General features: G+C 40.3%; 1 protein-coding gene across 2 annotated transcripts in view; it reads right to left on the bottom strand.

Moving 5' to 3' along the window:
• Positions 1–862: 862 nt before the first annotated feature.
• The window catches only part of LOC121895364, a 204,273-nt gene continuing 184,170 nt past the window's right edge, over positions 863–20,965 (bottom strand). Inside the window, exon 5 of one of the 2 annotated variants that reach the window (XR_006095758.1) lies at positions 863–2,282. The gene's annotated coding sequence lies outside the window, so the exon portion shown is untranslated. Of the gene's footprint in view, positions 2,283–18,436; positions 18,767–20,965 lie in introns of those variants that run through there. The other variant, XR_006095759.1, reaches the window with a different exon arrangement.

Raw genomic sequence — 20,965 nt, 5'->3', positions numbered from 1 at the left:
ATAAACAATTAGCCTGTCTTGTCTACATGCACACCTGAAATGTTGTTTTCCTTTCTGTTTTTACAGAAACAATAAAGCAGCCAAATTAAATTTAGGATGAATGTCAGGCAACAGAGAACTGCTCTGAGATTGGTGCTCGCCTGTGATGCCACATCTAGTTAACAACTCTGCAGCAGTGTAGTTCCCAGTAATAAATTGGATGAATCATTTTGTGGTTGATGACAGAAAGAATACACTAACAGCACAAAAAACAAGCTAAGATACCCTCAAAGACTCAAGACTCTGGAGGGATGCAAAGGTTTCCAAAGAAGATAAGTGAGATCTCTCAGACAAGACATGGTGGCTTCAATTTTCTGACATTCAGAGAAAACTGGAGAGATTTAGAGTAATGCATGTTCATGTAAATGTCTGTGAATGGTCTCGTGAAAGGAGGAAAGGGAAAGGGTACGGATGTCTTCACAGGTAAAAGAGTTGTGTTTGACTATGGCACAATGGCACCTCCAGCTGGAGAAGATCCAATAAAAGTGAAAAAGGTAAAGTTCAACTCCCGCAGATGCCATTCCTCCACAACGATTATCATCCTCCACCATGCTGTGATGGCAAAAGCAGATAGACAGCCTCTGCTTTGTATGTTTACTGCTAATATTGCTTTTAAAGAGAAGCCGTCCTTCAAGACCCTGAGGATGGCCCTGACATTTCAAAGAACATTTTCTGAAAGTTGGCATCTTTATTGTGAGGTTCCAACTTTAGAAGGAATAAGTATTTGACCTGCCGTATTTTACTTTCCCCTCCTGATTTTAATAGAAATAACTCGGGGGATTTAGTATTTATGAAACTGAGAGAAACTATCTAACTGAGAGCAAACAGACCTCTATATTCCAGTCATTTTTAGGTCACTTTTTAGATAGTTTTTTGCAGTTTATTACAAATTATTACATCATTGCATCTGTTTAAATAACAAGGCCTTCGGGGGAAAAATCCTGATATAGATTGACAAAGGGGTTTTTCCCGCAAGTGCAATTTGGCATCCCCAAATCAATTACAAAGAATCCTCACTTGAGGCAATCAAAAATGTCAGCCAGAATTAGCCACACTGGGGAGCTAATACTCCAAGGAAGACCAAATGACAGTCATTTACCATCCACCTTCCTATCATACAACAAACTCTCCCCTCTCCTCACTCTTCTTCAGCTCATTCTGGAGCAAATAGACTTTAAAGACAAGCTCTTGTCTCATCCTTTAAAACCGCGGTGTAATTGTCTTCCTTTACTTTGAGATGGGAGTTCACACCTCTTCCTCCATATCTTGGTTCTTTTATGTGTCTGATGTAGTGGTGAATCACACTCAGCCATCTTTTATGCCCCCTTTAATAGACACTCACAGTAATTGCACCGTTAACTTAGGGGACTTCTGGCACAGATGCTTGTGAAAGACCGGGCCTGTGTTTTGGGGATTGGATGAGATTGGATGGTGCAGCTATTTTGGGCTTCCACTGCTGTAATAATGATATGCAGAAGAGGGGAGGTTGGTGTTGCATATATTACATGACAGTTTCTAGTTTTGTTCAAGTGCTGCTACATTTTCCAAGAAATAGACTTCAGGGGTTTTTGTGTAAATTCACATGAGGCAGCTAGACAATAGCTTTATCATGGACTGAAATGAAGTAAATCTGCAAGAAAATAGAAGGAAGCCGGCATTCCAAAAAGGCACTGAAAGTAGTATCCTCTGGCATCCAGAGGATACTAGCTTATATACAGCATTCCTAGTCCTGCTACGTGACAGTAGCAGACACAGACTGCCTGGAATACCAAACAGGCTTTGATTTAAACAACAAGTTTCTCTAACTTAACATGAGACTGCCAACCCCTGCACCCTTGTTTTTCTGCCCCATGCTGAGGGTTAAATGGCTTTAACTTGAGGGGCAAAAAGGCAGGATGGACGTGAGGTGAGTCAGAGGGTGCAAGGGATGGGGGGGGGGTGCAGTTTGTGGATGCTCAGTGTCTGGAGTGACCCACCGCCATGGACGATCCACCGCAGGCTAATTTCATCCTCCGCTGAGCAAGGGAGCAAAGGGGAGCTGGCTGTCCACCGAGGCCCATGTCAAGCCCCCTCTTATAGGCTTGGGATTGACATGGTTCCCTGAGGGGCGTCAGGTGGGGGTGGGGGTGGAGGTGATGAGGCAACGTGGTGGGCTGGGAGCGGCGAGGTGGAGCAGAGGAGAGGTTGATGAGAGAGGCTGACTCACTAAGACTGACTGTGGAGAGTGACCTGGGAATAAAAGTCTGTTTCAGAGGATGAGGAGGGTGGTAGTGAAAGGAGGAGAAAAAAATGTGGATTAAAGGGGATGATGGATACAGTCAGTTGTCAGTTGCTTCTCTATCAGTGATTAGAGGCCACAGCTGACATTTTCTATCATGAAAACCATTTTCATGTGAGAAAATGTTCAATTCAAATTTTTCAGATTCATTCAAGCACCAGTTATTGTCTAAGATACCATAAATTCTCAAATACTGGATGAGCTGGTATTCAAATAATGGCCAGATCTTAAATAATAGCTAGCACAAAATGCAAAATGGCAGCAGTCAGCATGAACACTGATAAAAGCCCGGCAAAAAAACATTGAGGACGGGTGAAACACCTGTAAGCTGCTATAATGGCTCATTTGATTAAATCAGTGTAATATACAAAGCACTAATTGCATCAGTACATTTTTAAGTCATACTCATCACTTCGTTGACCTGCGTTCTCCTTTTAACAAAAGTACAGTTTTCATTCAAAATTAATTTCAACTGCTGTTGCTACTGCCAAGTTGTTTTCAATGAGAATATAAAGCTAATTTTCCTTTTGCATTATTCATGCAGATCACTTCAATGGACTGCTTGTGTAGTTCAGTGTTTCCCCTATAATAGTACAGGCCTGGCGAGCCGCCAGGCCAACGAGAACCCCACCAGGCCAAAAAAAAATTTTTTTAATGTCAAAAATAACGCCAAATATCCATTCATTCGCAAATCAATAGCGTTTGGGAGCCTCTGAGCAGCGCTGTCTCGAAACCTGAGTTAACGTCTGTGTTGTTGCCTGGGAAACTGCAGGTAGTGTAACTCCTTTTAAGGAATAGGGCAGAGCGTAAGCGAGTGAGTGGTTAAGCGAGAGAGCGAGCGGTGGAAAAACAATGGTGAATGCGAGCGGAGCAGAGGAAAAGGTTAGCAGTAAATTGTCAGTCTGGCAGTAAATCTACAGTACAGACTACAGTATATCAGTTAATATATGCTGCAGCTTGTCAAGACCATGAAAAGTCACATCTGTTGTTTCCCCAACTGCTGGAAAAGTGAAGGGGTTAGCTCCGAAGTTAGCAACAATGGGTAAGCCTAGCCTGACAACGGTAAACACATAAATAGAAAACGGAGAAATGTGTAAATGCTGTCATCAGCATGTTCGCATGCTGATGACAGCATTTACACCGCTGCGCCAAAATGCAGCCTCACAGAGCTGCTAACATGGCTGTAGGCTCTTGGATAATGGAATCACAGCTGTGGGAATGCTGGATTCATCATGACACCATATGGAGGAAGCAGTGAGTTTCAATCAACAGCAAATTAAAATGGGAGCATGATCAGAAAGCAAAGAAGTTTCTTGATAAAATATAAAATATTATAGGATATACATGTAACATTAGCCAAATTAGGAATAAACACTTTGCTCTGTTATTAGCCTGTTTCATAGTAATGATAATAATAATAATCTTTATTTATATAGCACTTTTCAAAAACAAGTTTACAAAGTGATTCACAGACATAAAAACAGAAAATACACAGAGCAATTACAAGAAGAGGTTTGATCATTTATGACATCCTTAAATAATTATTTTAATAAGTGTTTTAATTTTTTTAATTCTTTAAAATTCTGCATGCTGTGGCTGGGAAATATATTTAATCAAATGAATGAATAGAAATTTCTGTTTTTGCATGATGCATAAAATGTTGTCATTGTGAAAATCAACTTATTACAACGTGCACAAAAAGGTTATTTTCAGTCAAAAGTGCCGTGACATGTTTAGTTACATTATATGTGTACCTGCTGCAGTTATGGGGCTGTTGTGACAACAGGTGGCTAGCTGCTTATGGAGCTATTTCCCTATCTTTATTCAAGAGCGTGGTATATCAATTTGAGAGCATAATTTATTGATTTCACGCTAACTGTGCTAACTGTGTCAGTGGGTTTGCACTAGCAGCAGTCTGGATGGAGGAGCTGCTAACCAGCCTGAGGAAACTGCAACTGTGGGTCCTTGTAACGCTTATCACTTCAGTTTTTCATATAGAAAATGGAGTTCAAGCGACCATCTCGCCTTCTCAAACGGCGTAACGTAACCATAGAAACGTTTATGATGAAGGTGACATCGTTTTCTCCTCCAGCACACCAACAGGCAGGCACTGTGCCATGCGGCTACTATAATACTGTATGCAGCTACTATGGTAAAAATCACGGGTGCTGGTGGATAAATGAACTGTCCTTTTATTCCAAAAGTCATAAATAAAACAAGGGAAGTACATTTTATAAAGCCCTGGAGGGCGGGAGTGGATGAACCCACTTAAAGAGTACCCGTCCGTACGGGACGCTCTAAGAAGTAAAGCGAACAAGCTCGCAAGGAGGCAGGGATCATTTCATTGGTCAACACTAAACCTGGCCTTCTATTGGTTGGGGGATTTTGACAGGGTTGTTGCACAAAAAATACAAGAGCAGAGGAGAAATCTGAGAGGAGAAGTTTCATGAGCAGCCTGAGTGCGAGGAGAAGAGCTGAAGCTTGAGCGCAGGAAATCTGTGCAAGCAACATCATATTTGAGTGCAAGCACACAGTTTGAGCAGAAACAGAGCAAATCTAAGCGCAAGCAGAGGCTATATGAGTGCGAGGGCAGGGTTTTGAGGGACAAATTACAAAATTTGAACGTGAAATTAATAAATTATGCTCTCAAATTGATATACCACGCTCTTGAATAAAGATAGGGAAATAGCTCCTTAGCTGCTCTGGCTATCTCGTAGTGAATGGTCACATCTACAAAGGGAACAGACTGAAAAAAGCACACTGATCCACTCTCTGTTTGTGTTAGTTGACGAAGCATCATCTCCCTATGTGTGGATTCTTCTTTGTTCAGTTTGTCTCTAACTGTTGGGTAATGCTAACTAGTCGAAGGAGACTAATTATACGTACATCAAGTAGGTGCAAGATTATCAGAAAACCATATCAATGACAAAAGGTAACACCTGCACACTTATTCCAAAAATGGGTGTGCTTTCCATTTTTTAAACATTCTGCACTGACTAAGAGTAAGTAGGATTGAAATGTTGTCATTATTAAACTTTAGTGGCTTGGAGTAAGTGTGCAGGGGTTAACTAATGCTAACTAGCCATCAGTGTGCAGATATTGGGCTGTAGTCAAGCAACACCAACATTGGGCGCAGATGAATTAGGGTATGAACTTTTCTGCTCTGATTATTAAACTGGATATCAGTGCTTTACTTAGTTGAAGCCTTTAATAGTGACGGTCCATAGCTGTGTTGGATATCCTGTATTTTTGAATATCCTTAACGATGATGATAGTTTTGCAAGTGGGGCAGTTATTCTACGTTTCTATCTCAACCCCAAAAATATGATGTCTCAGTTATGTTTTACACTTTCTGCATTTTATAAGAAAAAAAATTCTGTTTGATCTTTTGTTTGATTAAAATTGTCATTGTCCCCGAGCATTCATAAAAATTGAGATTATAATTTTTGGGCGTATCGCTCAGCCCTAATTTTGCACCTTCACTCATGAGATTTGGATAAAATAACACTATCACTGAAACCACTGAGGTGTCAAATCTGGTTGAATGAATTCCAGCCTCTTATCTGTTTTACCTCAGAGCCTGATTCAAGCACGAACCTTTATTATCAGTGTTATTAGCCACAGTCAGAAAAGCTCTTAGCGGCATCGACCTGTCCACACGGATCTCACATTGCAAATTGGAAATATATCATGTTCATCAGCCGTTAACTCCATCCACTGTGGCAGCCGCATTTACAACCATTTCATATTTATAAATAACACAATTAGGGGGATAACCTTGAGAGGGCTCTTGGCATTGTTTTTTATGATAGCCATCCACAGTAATTACACATTGATTGAGTCTCCTGACAAATAGAAGGGCCGAATGAGAGACAGCGGCTTACCTCTACCCCCTCCCTCCCCCCATCTCCTTATATAAGTGATAAGTGTTGGGTTCTGCTGCTATGTTCTGGTATTGGATGACCCCAGCAAAGTGAGAGAGAAGGAGGAGCTGGAGAGGGGGGTATAGGGGAACAAAAAAAGAAGTGATATTTCATTATCACTTTATGTTACAGATACACAGTGACAAGATGGTGGTAGCAGATAAATCAGATGCCGAGGTGACGACAGGAGCTAATAGGGGTTTGATGGTTAACTAACAGCCTGGATTTATTAAACTTTCAGATAATGTCCTGCCATTCGACACGACCTTACACTCTTGGGAGTCATACTTTGACTATAATTACATATTGCCTTTTACAAAGAGCCTTGAATGTAATAATTCATTTGTTGTCTCTTCTTTTTATTTCTCCTGCTCTTTGTGTCATTTATGTCATATGGTAAGCTATCTTTCTTATTTTTATGGAAGGTCCTTTGTAAACTCATCAATGTTCTTTTTAAATAAGATGCATTATTATCAGTGGCATTATTATTATTTTGTTTGTGATCTGAAAGCATGTAGATGTACAAGAATACAAATTAACCAGCTATTGTTGTTATTCAAAGTGCCGTTGGTTTCTTGCTTTCACTTGCCACTTGGTGACAGGTCAATAGAAGGTTTTACATTGATACAGGAGTTTCAATAAAAGGCTTTACCAAATGAACTTATGATGTAACAACCGTAACAACATCAGTCTGGCAGATGAAAAGCCTCTAAATTGAGCTGAGAAAAACATATTAGAGTTATAAAAGTAGCTAAATGGCTATGTGAATTTGTCCAAACCACTGAAATCAGCACTTTAAGGCAAGAAATCAAGTTTTTATCTACCACTCACAAGTACAGAGAAAAAAAAACACTTATTAATAGCAACATCTGACCCAAAACTAAATGACATTTCAGTTCAAAGGTCATGAAAAATCTCTGGAAAGCGCTGTCTTTATCTGATATCCAACCAGTGACTATAATGCAAAGAGTCAGTGCAGGGTTGAAGGCCACGACACTGTTTGTGGAGATGTCACCCTCGATTCACACAAACACACGGGCACATATACCAACACACAAGCATTGGTGTACACAAATATATACAGAATTAATGGACACAAACATTCAGCCCCCAAATATGTATAAACACATTCTTATGGTGTGTAAATAAATAAAAGCATTAATACACACTCAAAAAAATACATTTTCTATTAACTGTAGGACATTTTGCTTGTGGTAAAATGACCCTGTTGTCATTCATCTTTACATCTCTTCCCTTGAGGTTGGACTGGAGAGAGGAGGAGAGTGAAAGATGGGGGGGGGGAGAGAGACAGAGAGAGAGAGAGAGAGAGCACAAGAATACACAAAGAGAAAAAGAAAGTGCCTGAGACTGCAAATCTGTTACAAAGGCGAGTCATTGATTCTGGGATGGGGAATTAATGAAGCCTCGGCCGGATATGACAGTACAGTGTCAGACGGTGAAGAGTTATGCAGGCCGTTGGGCTCTGGCAGCCATTAGCTTACAGATAGTGTGTGTCTGAAGATGACAAAAGAAGAAGCCGGACAAGTTAAAAAGGCATTTATTGAAAAAAAAAAAAAAAAAAAAAAGCCAATTCCCCGGCATAACGCAGGCGCATCTCTAGGCATCGATGTCGCTCTTAATGGCAGTTTTCACTCAAATCATTCAGAATCTGCTCTTATCTCAAACAAATGCTCAGCAGTGTCGTTTCATTTCTGATGAGTCATGGTTGTGATAAATCAAATTTAATTTGTCTGTTTTGTGCTTGATTTTGCCGGGAAGTGTGTGCTCTACGCCATATGAAATGTTCTTTTATCTTGATGAATCAGAAGAGATTAAATGTTACTGTTGCTGTACCAGTATCATTTGCTTGATTGTATGTGAATGAGGTGGAATATGTGCATGTTTATTCTCAGTGTCAACTCTTGTGTGATCTTGCCTGGTGTGCGCTTGCCTCTGTGTGTGTACTCCTGCATATGGGTGCGCCTTTATCTCTGCATGTCATACTCAGTTACCGGCCAGAGATAAATAATAGCACAAAGCCTTGAAGCAGCACCGGCGCACATTAACCGATAGATCTGAAGTGACAAGTGTTGAGGGCAGATTCATCGCAAGCACACTCGTGTCACAGTCAGAGGGGCTTGTTGGAAATTCACTAACATGCTCCAAAGTTAGCAGAAGACATCTCAAAAGAGAACAAAGCTCCCGAATGGCTTTGATTATGTTCTGATATTAATGCCAATATTTCATTAATGGTCTCTTTCAAAAGTTACAACATCTGAGCTGTGAAAAATGTGTCGCAGATTCACTTCAGAGCCCCATACGGCTGTGGGACGGCATCAGACCGGAGCCAACATTTCGGCAAGTTGTTTTGAAACACTCCATTTTAGAGCAACAAAAATGACAAAAAAATACTGGGGAACATGCAGTGGGCACAAGGTTTTTGGCTCCTTTATTCTCAAGGGGCTGTGTTATTCAGCAAATGATGAAGTCTCCATTTTCTCTGTCTCTCCGAGGCTTCGAGTCCAATTCTGCCAGTCAATCATCATTTTCAGGTAATATCTCAGCCACTTTATCACTGGAGGATATCTGCTATGACTTAAACTCAGGAACAATTTAAGGGAAGTTTGCTAACAGTCTAATCTTGGTCGAGATGAAAAATGTCAATATTCATTCCTGTCGAGGGAATATATGACACCTGAGATTCCCTGGAGAGGAAACTGGACACACGAGACGACTCTCTCTCTCTCTTTCACACACACACACACACACACAGAGATCACTTTGGGCACCACAAAAACCTTTTCAAGCCATGATAGCAGCTCATTGAGGGAACTGATTATCTGGAGATAATCCTGTCTGACCTGGATTCGAGGGTTATTAGGGTGAAGTGGTGCGACTGCCTGGCCCCCTTCTCCTCCCTCCTCCCCTCTCTCCTTCAACGCAAGCCATTAATTCGGAGGCATAGCTGCGCCCGCATCTAAATGTTTCATTATGGCGAGAGTGGAGATACCAATTTCTTTGCCCATCTCTCCTCACTTCTCCCGACGCGCTGCTCTTCAATCCACCCTCTCCACCCTGCACCGAGGGAGGAGAGCAAAGCATGACAAATTAAAATAAATGAGAGAGGAGAAAAGGTGGTGTGGGGACAAGAAGATGACGGAGAGAGAAGGAAAATGCTTGTGAGGATGCAGCCGATGCATCAAGTCAGAAAGGGGGAGGGGGGAGGTTGGGGTGGGATTGAGAGGGGACCCGATGAGAAAGAAAAATTATTTTTCCAGCCATTATTATCATTTCACCAGCAGCTGTCCTCTCTCAGCCCACTGTTTCATCCTCCGCTCCGCTCTCTCCTCTCTGAGTAATGAGTGGCAGTAATTGGTGGATCATATTGACCTTTCCAGCTCTTCATTTCATACAGATCTGTATGTGTGTGAGTGTGTGTGACACGGGTTCCTGCTCAGGTTATGTACATTACAATATTCCCTCTTATTCCATCCAGCTTAGAAAGCCCTCTTAACAATGTTTTGCTATGTAATGTGACAAATTGGGCTGACCCTGTCAGAGGAGAGGATATAGGCAATAATGGTGTCTAGTCAAACAGGACGACTTGTGTCAAAACAATTCTGCTCTGGTCAGCTTTACCTCCTGCTCATTAAGACAACTTTGGGTGCAATTTAGACTTTTTTAATGGAAACTCCCTGCGTGAAGGTTTAGTCTTCTGTTTTCTTTTTTTTCACATTGTGATTTTTATTGAAAGTAATTGCCCAGCTTGTCTTTTTAAATTTTAACTGCTTTCAAAAGTTAGATGAACAATACATGATTTATGATTTTATATGATACAAACTAGCATGCTAGGTTTACACTGCCCTAATAGAACCGGTCCACTGATCTGCTCATTGATGAAATATTTGATCAAGAAGAAGATCAGACTGCTTCTTTTGTGTTTCTGAAGAAAAAGCAGCATCTTTTGAAGCCATGCTTGGTGCTTCTTGTGAACTTAACACCATCTCGTCATTTGATAGAGTCTGTTTTTTTCCGCACCACAGACATCTGACAAGTTTGGAGATTCTTTCATTTCTCTAAGAAGTGGGAGAAATCAACAGGCGAGTGTTTCAGCCTTGGGAAACATGGAGCTGACTTCAAACTGACTGTACAAAGCAAGAAGTTAGACTTTGATATTCAAATCGGATGACTGCCAGAGAGACCGTCTGCATTAGACTTGTTTTCATCATTATTGTCTTTAACCATACCAAATATAATCAGGAGGTTAATACTTGCTATGCCTTTCAACGCGACTTGGGAACAACATTTCCACTTATCAAAGCACAACTTGATCTTTAGTAGTGTGTATTTTTATGATTGTGAAATTGAGTAACAGTTTCATAATAGTGATAAGCATGATAAAATAATTTTGAGTATCATTTGGATATTTACCATTTTGGCCAGAGCATCGCTATGTCGGATGGATGGGAAGGATCGGAAAGAATCCCATGTTAAAGGGGACATATCATGCACATTTCCAGGTCTATATTCAAATTCTGGGGCCCAACTGGAATATCTCTGCATGCTTTACAGTTCAAAAAACTCTTTATTCATCTTATACTGACCCTTTATGCAGCCCCTTATTTCAGCCTCTGTCTGAAACAGGTCGTTTTAGCCCCTGTCTTTTTAAGGCCCTCCTGCCGATCAGCCCCTTCTGTTCTGATTGGTTAGCTTCCAGAAGATGCATCACAGCCGAGGCTATGCCAACAAAATGTGAAACAAATGATAGTAATAGGATTTCACTACTTTTTCTCGTTCTTTACTCAAAATGTCAACTTCTCAAATACATCCATACATTTTTGAGCCGAAATATGAGAGTGGGCAATACAAACAACACATGCAACCTTAGCAACCGAGGCTACGGAACAGACTGTCGTTTACAGGCGTGCGCAAGTGCAAGGTAGAAAAAAAAGTCACCCGGCTTTTGACTTGGAGGTAGCATTTCTACATATATTGTTTCTACATATGTTGAACATGTTTAGCATAGATATAAAACATCATCATATCAGAACAGTATATAAATAAGAGAAAATCACAAAAAGCATATTACAGCCCCTTCAAGGACTTGCAAGCATTCATGTCAACTGACATCTCAGGAAGGTTGTATGATAACTGAGTCGGTTTTATGAGGGTTAAAAATACTGTGCATTGACAAAATTACATTATATCCATTAAATTTGGGTTTAATTACATTGAACAACGGACTTGACCTGAGGCGTCCACATTTGCTTGATTGTCAGGTACTTCCATACTATTAAGTACCAAGTTCCTCAATCATAATTATGACTCGCAGGTTGACGTGAATGCTATTTACAAAACGGAAACTCATAATTACGGTAACGCGGATATGACATTAATGTGGCATAAGACAACACTGATTATAAGAACTAGTGGTTATAGTTAGAGTTGCTTGTTAGTTATTCAAATACTGAAAAGATAAAATCATTAAACAATGAGAAGTAATCTAAAGTCTCTAGCACCACAGTGATAACATCCCAAGCTCTCTGGTTCATGTTAATGTCATAAACAAAACACACTATGACCCCTCTACTCTAACATCACACATTAAATAATCGTACATTGCCACTTACTCTGCTTATATTGTTATTAGAGTGAAATTATTATTGAAGTAGGCTGAACATTTTAATCTAATCCAATATATGTTGAACCTTTAGTATCACAATTTACTGTGATATTAGCCACTTTATTTTTAGTTTTATTGAAGCAGCCGTGGGAGTCGAGCCAAAGAAAAATTACCTTCTCTGTCTAAATCCCTTCAGTGTCGGACTCTTTGGACTCACTTGGACAAAGAGAGGGAAGAGGATGTGCAGGGAATCAGACAGATTAAATGCGCATTTGAGAATAGATCGAAGCTGCTGCTCTGGACTTGTAACAATTTCCCTCTAATTCTTGAAACACAACTCACACAGCCGCCAGTGTACGAACTGGCTGCAGCCCTGAGAACAAGCAGTGCTTGGTCTAATTCAAAAAGAACATGTAGTTGTGAATATATACAGAAAATGTCTAATCTTGGTATAATATAACCCCGGCTTTTTATTTTTGGTTTCTTTCTCTAAACTTAATTTGGAGAAAATAAAGTATTATATTCAAGACACACATGCTACGGAGTTATCAGTGTATATACACTACTTTGTATGCTTCATAGGAATCACTGCATAACATATTAGGCTAATAAATTCAGTGTTTGAAAGGTGAGAGAGGAAGAGAGGTGGAGGAGTGTATTTTTGGACAGGAAGGTGATAGTAACCTGTCTCTGGAAGAAAGCTTCAACTGCAGTCATTTATTGCACCATCCCTCCCTCTCTCCTGCTTACAGTACATCTGAGTGCCCCAGCAGTGACAGCTGGAGCACTGGGAGGACTGGTGTGAGTGTGTAATGCCTGTAAGTGCCTGTCTTCTCCTGCCCTTACTGTTAAAATGATGTTCTTTTTATGTTTAAACAAAACAGACATCTGAAGTGGCCCTGTATTAAACACAGTTTGTTTCTCTGGTCTGGCCTCCTGGTCTTACCATGTACCCAGTTTATCTAACTGTTGCTTTGATGGCCGTGGGCATCTGTACACTGGTAGAGATTGGGCAAATAATAAATGTGCTCTTTATATGTGCTGCAGTGAGAAACTATTTTAAGCATGTGCCCTTTGTCAAATTTACTATTTGTGAATTAAACTGTAATCAGTAAAATGTCACTTTGTATCTAGCTCCCACAATTGATGTTTGCCTTAGGCCTCCGCAGTGCTGTTGCACACTCTGATTTCCTGTGTGTGAGAGAGAGTGTGTGTGTGTGTGTGTGTGTGTGTGTCTATACTTGTATTAATCACAATGTAGGCGGAAAAATCTGTTCACACATTATGGTGACTCAACTTTGATTACAGGACAAAGAGCAGGTCCCCACAAGGTAAACCATTATAGTTTAGGACTACAACTAATGATTATTTTCTTGATTAACATCTTAATGGTTTTGCCTATGAAATGTCAGAGTGGTTAAAAATGCCTATTATAACGACCCAAAGTTCTAACCTGATGTGCCAGATCTGAGAAGTCGTCCTTAGCAACTGTTTGGAAAATACTAGGCAGGTGATTGGATGAACCATCTATCACCATCTTATCTTACAAGGCAGCTGGATTCGCAAGATCACGTGATCATGTGGGAATCCTCATAGGACACTGATTGGTTATGTGCTTTTGTCCGAAGCATACAAGCGTATAACTTGAAGCTTGACAAGATGGATTCTCATGTGATCTTGTGATCTCGTGAATCCAGCTGCCTCACAAGGTAACCAAAGTCAAAGATGCCCCCCAAACCCAGTTCTGAATTGAAACCAGTTCTAAATTTTTCTAAAATGTATATATTGCTCAAAATATTTGGAAGGCTTTTCAATATAATGCACTCCAGTACAACACCATGATCCACCACAACCTCAATAATAAACAAAGTAAAATTATCACTTTTCTGACAATGTCAACAAAAACTGAAAATTTATAAGCTTAGTAAAAGTAAAAATATGTCTTGTACTGGATCACCATACTGTATATATATACATACTATACACTGTATAGACTCATAAAAAGATGCAAAAACACAAAAAGTAACTTCTCTCTCATAAAAAATAAAAGATATAAACAAAGACTCTGAGGGAAAAGACATCAAAAACACACTCCATAGCAGTGTGTAACGGTAGTGAGTCACCTCATAGTTTGCCAGCTGCTATAAAACTTTTATAGTTAGTTTGTAGTCTTGTAGTCATCACCTGTGGCAGCAGACGCTGCTGTTGCTGCTGCTTATCAAAAGTTACATGTCTCGCTTTAAAGTCTGTTCTTTTATTGGTATTAGAAGAAACCAGGGAGTGAGATTAGTGGATCGGAAAATGTGGTTTTAGTATATGATTGTGCCTGCAGTCTCTCCTCTGCTCTCTGTGTCGGTGTTTGACCCAGGGCTGGGCTCAGCTCCTCCACCAAATACACACACACACACACACATACACACACACACACACACACACACACACACACACACACAGAGAGCAGACAGCAGAGCAGAGAGGCTGCATGGAGAGAGAGTGAACCTTGGCGTAGTGAAAGAACATTTTATTGTCTTGAGATTTTTTTTTTTATTTGTTAGAGAGATATTATAGAGTTTATATTAGTATATATATTATATTATGTAAATTATATTATATTATTATATTGACTTTGCTGTTCTAAACATTACTGTTGGTGCACTGCAAACACTATTTTGTTATATGTTATTGTTATAGACGTCTTCAGATGTTATTTTGTCTGACCAAGACTCAGATATTCATTTTATAATGATATGAAAGAAAATAAAAATGACTGAAATTATTGCCTGATTACCAAAACACCGTCTCAATTGTCTATTGGTCGACTAAACAATTATTCGACTAATCATTTCAGCCCTATTAAGTAAGGTTAAGCTACAGCTTTCAAAATCACAAAACACCTTTCATGCATGCTGAGTTTTGCAAATAAGCCAGAATATGTAATGGTTTTAACAATAATGTGGTTCATATGTCATTAAACATCATCTGGAGTTTTGCAGAAACAACAGGCATGATGTTCCATTTGTTGCCCACAACCGCTGTATGTGGGATTCTTTGCTTTGAGTTGATTAAATACCTGCAGCCATCACACATCAGCAGGATTGACATGTGTCCAAACTTTGTTTCCTCTGGATAGACAAAATAATTGTTGTCTCTCATGTCAAATGTATTACAAATTGTGTTACAGTCTACAGGTCTACTGATCTGATGTAAATTGACTTAGGTAATTGTTCTAAAATCATCTGTCTGGCTTGGTGGTTCATCTGGATGAGCTCAGCTCCCCTGTGCAGGAGATCCAGGTTTGAGTCCCTGCCCTGCCACCCACCAACCCGTGAGGGTGCCGGGGCACCGCTGCATTTTGGTGGAACCGTGATGATTTTAAAACAACATATAATTGAGCAGGTGCCCCACATCTTTCAGCGTGCCACTCTACCACCCAGGGGCACCGGGTTCAAATCCCACACAGTGAGAGAGCCCCCCGATCACCTGGACAAGGGAGCAGAGAAGTATGTGGCCATTCAGGGGCAGAAATTTGGCTACTGAGGCAGCTTGACTCTGCCCCGCCCAGGTTAGGCTAGGTTGACAGTCCTATGCACTTAAAATCAGAAAGTATAAGGAATAAAAAGGCAATTAGTATTAGATGGATGTTCAACCAAGTATTTTTGACCTTCAGAGCAGTAGCAGATAAAGGAACATGTTTGGGCTACATATCTTCTTTGTGTAGTCCTGGTTAGGTCTAGGCTTTATGCTGAACTAACATGTTAAAGAACATTTTATTTTATTATGAGTTACTATAGTTGTAATTGTTATAAGGGTTAGGTTTAGGGTTAGGGTAAGTGTTGATGTTAGACATGTAATGGTTATGATTAATGTGGCGGTAACTGTTTGTGGTAACTGAACATAAGTCATTGAAATGTCGCCCTAACTGACAAAAAACAATGTGTCCTCATACAATTAGACCTACATACAACAAATCCACAGTCATCTTTTGTTCAGATTGTAGATATATGACATATTTCTTGCAGCCAGAGCTCTGCAGGCAGAAATAATCTCATTGATTGTGTTGATGGGGGAGGCAAGTAACTGCAGTCTCTCAAAGTGCAAATTAGGCAAACTTGCACTTGATAAAAGGAACTCTGGTCATAGAGAAAAGAAGAAAATTATAAAGGGCATTAATTTTGCTGTGGCTATAGCTTCAGCGGTGCAGTATGAGGACTAAACAGTTGTAGTTATATATTATGTTTTCCAACCCACCACTCTCCTTAGCTGTGTCTCAATTCAGGGTCCGCATCCTTCGAAGGATGCGGACTACAAAGGCATGTCCTTTGTAGACCATGAAGGCCGAACCGAACATTGTTAAATAAGGCTGGTGACGCACTAGTCTCATTTAACAACGCTTGGTTCGGCCTTTTCATCACCAGCTGTTCCCGCCCTTACCCCTGAGTCACGAAGCGCTGCTTCTGTCGCCTAGCAACCTTGACAGCTGCAGTTGACAATCGGGACACAGCTAGTAGAAATGGAGCCAGAGATTCTAATGTTATTTAGCGGCTGCCCATTTAGGTCCAGCAGCACCACACAGACCTGCTCAGCTCAACCAAAATATACATCAACACATTTTCTAAGGCCTAATATTTATAAAATTGAATTTAAGACGCTTTAACGACCTGCAGACACCCTATTCTTCTTCTTATGTACTTTATTCATGTTGTAAATAATTGTAAAGACTGCTGTAAATGAAATAAGCACCGTATTTAACAATGACTAACTCTCAAGTAGAGAGAAGAGCCTGTCCATTCTCCTCTCCTCTGCCTCTCTCTGCAACCTCATGTCTTCCTTCATGAGCTAAAGAAGCTCATCCTCTCTCTTTCTCATTAGTGGCTCTGGCTCTCGAGGACGGGAGGACGCGGTACGATCATTCTGCAATTGGAACAGCAGCAGCTCAGCTTCAACACACCCACCTGACTGTACTGTGACAAAATAATCTTAACTCAAAGCTCCGCTAACACCTTTTTTCTCACAAAAAACCTCATTGACGGAGAGATGCAAAACAAAATTTAATGTAGACAGCGCTGTTCATTTTAACACATTTATACTTATGTAAATGTGGTGATATCTGCACATATAGAGCCCCAGAGGCAGCACTGTTGTTCTGCCCAGTAAAAACATGAGGCTTCACTTTACATTCAGACAAACTAATGTGGCAGCGACAAGTGTTAGATTTCATCTGTGAGACCAACATTTATCTTCCAAAAGGAATTATATCATATATCAAATGAAGACATTAGATGGTAAATGGACTGTACTTGCATAGCGCCTTTCTAGTCTTCCGACCACTCAAAGCGCTTTTACACTACAAATCACATTCACCCATTCACACGCTGAATGGGTATAGGGGCTACCATGCAAGGTCCCAACCTGCCCATCAGAGGAAATCTAATCATTCACTTACACTACCACAGGCACAGCCATCAGGAGCAATTAGGGGTTAAATATCTTGCTCAATCACACATTGACATGCAAACTGGAGGAGCCGGGAACCGAACCGACAATCTTCCGATTAGTGGACGACCCGCTCTACCTCCTGAGCCCCCCAGCAGAGCAAGCAGTAAATCACCAAAAAGCTGCACAGGTCAGTTTATCAGATCATGTTCTCCCAAGGATGACAACAGATGTTGACCAGCCAATCATCTCAGGAGTCAGGCTGCTAGTGGCTGAGATGACTGGCTGGTCTCACCCAGTCAGCGGCTCCTCACATCTCTGAAAACACATCTGAAAACAACAACTCACCACATATTGGGAATCTACATGGTTACTTTCTAACCTGAAAAAACATTAAAACTTAATAAAGTGACATATGGACAGTCCTACAGCAAAAATTACATCAGCTTAGCCTGGCTCAAAATCCCCGCCATCGCTGCTGCCAGTTGGTGTAAAATGCATTCTGGGATAGGTTGGGCCGTGAAGGATCCATCCGTTGGATCCTCCAAATTCGGGAAAAGAAGGCTGCTTCTCTCAGCCACATTTGGAGGAGCCTTCGAAATGGGACAGCCTTGGTCACGCCACTGTGATGCATTCGGTCTTCAAATGCAGCCTTTGAAGGATGCGGCCCCTGTTTTGAGACACAGCTCTTCTTTCCCGCCCTCCAATCCCTCCATCTTTACCTGCTGCCTCTGCTGCCTGCCATCTCATTTTGTTTATCATTTTTTCTTTTTTTTTTTGTCTTCTTATCTGTGTGCTGTGAAACAGTTTGGATCAACTGTGTTGTGTGTAAAGTGCTATATAAATAAAGTTGATTTGACTTGATTTGATCTCCACCATAACTTTTCTTGAAACCCCTGCCCCCTACTGTACTTGCCCATGATCGACTTTTGTGTAGCACTCTGATTCCTTTCCACCAATTTTCCTCAGCCAACCAAAAATCTCATTCATTTCCCTTCCTCTCCTTATTTATCTCCCCCTATTTCTCTCTGCCTTTTCTTTTCATGATCTGGGTCATCCGCCCCCACACTTTTCTTCTTGTATGACAGAGGAGCAGAGGGGCTGACAAGCACAAAAGAAAAAAAAGACAGTTCACTGCTTTCAAGTTTAATTCACACTTTGAAACATTTTCCACCAATATGCAGCAAAGGATCAGGGCCATTACACCCATGCACTAAATCCAGATAATCATTTCTTTTCTTACAAAGGTAAAAGCAGAGCAAACACAATTGTGAATTGATGGATTAAGGACCTTGAAAAGAAAATAAAGCCTGATACATTGTTGAAGGCTTTTCAAAACCTCTAAACGCTCAAAAACCTGAGGACCAGACTAGTCCAAGTTTTCTAGTCCAGTCACTCCGTTCCTGGTCCGGTTAACCTCAGATATGGATCTTGGACCTTGAGTATGTGCAGAACTTTGTTTGGATCCAGCTGGAGTTTGAAAATATGAGAAATTCGTGCCTTTAACATCTAATCTAACATAATATCCAAGATGCAAACATGTAACACGCTTTCTTTCCTATTCAGGTGGTACATACATTTCTTCAAGTACTGATAAAAGAACTGGAATTAAAAATACTCCAGGTTGAGGTTAGATATGTAATGGTTATGATTAATGTGGTGGTAACTGTTCATGGTAACTGAACACAAGTCATCTTTTGTTCAGATTGTAGATATATGATGTATTTCTCGCAGCCAGAGCTCTGAAGGCAGAAATAATCTCATTGGTTGTGTTATACCTCAATGGGGGGGCCAAGGAACTGCAGTTTTTCAAAGTGCAAAGTAATCAAACTTTCATGTGATAAAAGGAACTCTGGTCATAGACGAAAGAAGAAAATTATAACAGGCATTAATTTTGCTGTGTTGCTGTGTTGCTGCTTCAAGGGTGCAGTATAAAGACTAAACAGTTGGTGGAGGAGGGGAGAACATTATGTATTATCTTTCCCCACCCACTACTTCTTTCCTCTCCTTAGCTGTGTCTCAATTAAGGGGGCTGCATCCCTCAAAGTACGTGGTCTGTAAAGGCGTGTCCTATGTAGACCGCGAAGGTGGAACTAAGTGTTGTTAAATGAGAATGTTGTTATTCCACTTCTTATGTACTTTATTTATGCTGTAAATAATTGTAAAGACCGCTGTAAATGAAATAAACAATTTATTTAATAATTACTTTATTTTAATTCATTCATTCATTATTTTTATTTTTCAACTAATCTCTCGAGTAGAGAGAAGAGCCTGTCTATTCTCTCTGCTCTCCTCTACCTCTCTCTGCAACTTCATGTCTTCCTTCATGAGCTGAAGAAGCTCATCCTCTCTCTCTCTTCCTCATTAGTGGCTCTGGCTCTCGAGGGTGGGAGGACGCGGTACGATCATTCTGCAATTGGAACGGCAGCATACTCGCTGACAGCACCAGCTCAGGGCTCAAGAACCAGTATTGAAAATACTCTGGGTTCTTACAAATTTAGAACAAGCTCCAATTCTGAAGTGTGTTTTAGGGATCATCCCCACTGAAAAGTAAGGCAGTTGAATACTCAGAAAGTTGCAATTATAACTTTGAGTTGTGAAAGTGAAGGCAGTTTTATTATTGTAAAAAATCCAGAATCTATGAATACGCAAATGTTGTTAATTTCACAAGTATAACTGCGGGCCACAAGATGTCTCCTACTGCACTGTAAAGTCCATTTTTAGTGTATGTGCACTAGAGGCTTCAACTTTCCACATCACACTTGCATAAGTTGCATACTGGACCATGATTGGCTGCAAAAAAAAGTTGTGAGGTCAGAAATCATGCTCATAGGTACATGCCTTAACCTCAGATTTAACGTGAGCACAGAGAAGCTTTCCCCCTTCAGCAGATGAAAGTGAAAACAAAATCTGCCCATACATAATTATGCACAGTGAAGTTCAAACATCCAAACTGAACTGAACTGGAGCAATAAGCAAAACCCATTTTTGCATGGAGGGGGACTTTAAGATCACAATAAATGGTAAAACATGATTTGTGGACTTGTGCTTGAGGACACAACACAAAGAAAGTAGCAGAAAATATAAGAACAATAAGATAAAAGGAATTAATATTGGAATAACGTGGAATGGATGTGACATTTAGTGTGTCTATGTGCAGGTAGGTGTGTGCAAAAAGCAAAAATGTGTGAAAGGCTCTTTTTAAAATGAATTTTAAAAAAATGACATCAGTAAGTTGTAATGATTTGTCCCCGATGAATTATGTAACATTTAGTATAACTGAATAACAGGAGAAAGAAAAATAACATTTACATTTAATGATCAGCTTCTCTTCGAAACATTTTCCCTTTGCGCTGATTCTTTACTTAAATTAGTTTTCACTAATTGAATGTTACATGCACTCAGACCCATTCCTCTTCTCTTGCAGCAAAACGTAAATTCTTATGCAAATAAATATCTCTTTTCCAAGGACAACTTAACTAAATACAGATCATTTTTGTCATTGTAGATCATCAACAACTCAACTCACAGCGCAGAAGCACTGGGAGTACTGAGATGTAGTGAGGGGACAGCAGAGACAGATCAATACAGTACATTGACAGAATGCTATACTGATGTTGTCCATCAATTGAGAGGACTCTTTAAAAAGAAGTATTCATCCTAGCTCAA

This window comes from Thunnus maccoyii, chromosome 4, assembly GCF_910596095.1.
Source record: "Thunnus maccoyii chromosome 4, fThuMac1.1, whole genome shotgun sequence".
Classification (NCBI taxonomy): domain Eukaryota; kingdom Metazoa; phylum Chordata; class Actinopteri; order Scombriformes; family Scombridae; genus Thunnus; species Thunnus maccoyii.
This window is presented reverse-complemented; position numbering and strand designations above follow the sequence as displayed.